At 51.6% G+C, this 558-nt stretch overlaps 1 non-coding gene across 1 annotated transcript; it reads right to left on the bottom strand.

Annotated features, from left to right (window-relative positions):
• Positions 1-465: 465 nt before the first annotated feature.
• On the bottom strand, positions 466-558 carry TRNAI-UAU. Its single transcript is given in 2 exon segments — positions 466-501; positions 521-558. It is a non-coding gene; the product is annotated as a tRNA-Ile (tRNA).

Genomic DNA, 558 nt, shown 5'->3' on the forward strand with positions numbered 1-558 from the left:
CAGACTGATGCTATATTTGGGGTCAGGAAGGAAATTTAGCCCTTGGTCATATTGGTATAGACTGGGGTGGGGTGCGGGGTGTTGCCTTCCTCTGTCCTGGGGGAACGGCCTTCGCCTGGCATCTTTGCAGCGTGTATTAACAGACTTTATAAAAGCAGGATGTTGGCCACCGTGGTCCCCCTGCTTTCCATGGGGCAGACTTGGGTGTGAGGTGTTGTGTTGTGTCAGGGTTGATAGTTGTACAAAGACTTTAGATGATTCATAGGTTCATCGATGTTAGGGTTGGATGACAGATCATTAAGTCCGACCCCCTGCCCTGGGCAGGAAAGAGCGCCGGGGTCAGTCGATCGCAGCCAGATGCCTAACCAGCCTTCTCTTAAAGACCCCCAATGTAGGGGGGAGCACCACCTCCCTTGGAAGCCCATTCCAAATTTTGGCCACCCTTACCATGAAGAAAAAGTGAAATGCTCCAGGTGAGGCTTGAACTCACAACCTTGGCATTGCTTCACTAGTACTGCGTTATAAGTACCACGTGCTGACCCATTGCACCACTGGAGC

This window comes from Alligator sinensis, unplaced genomic scaffold (genome assembly GCF_000455745.1).
Source record: "Alligator sinensis unplaced genomic scaffold, ASM45574v1 scaffold1408_1, whole genome shotgun sequence".
NCBI classification, from domain to species: Eukaryota; Metazoa; Chordata; order Crocodylia; family Alligatoridae; genus Alligator; species Alligator sinensis.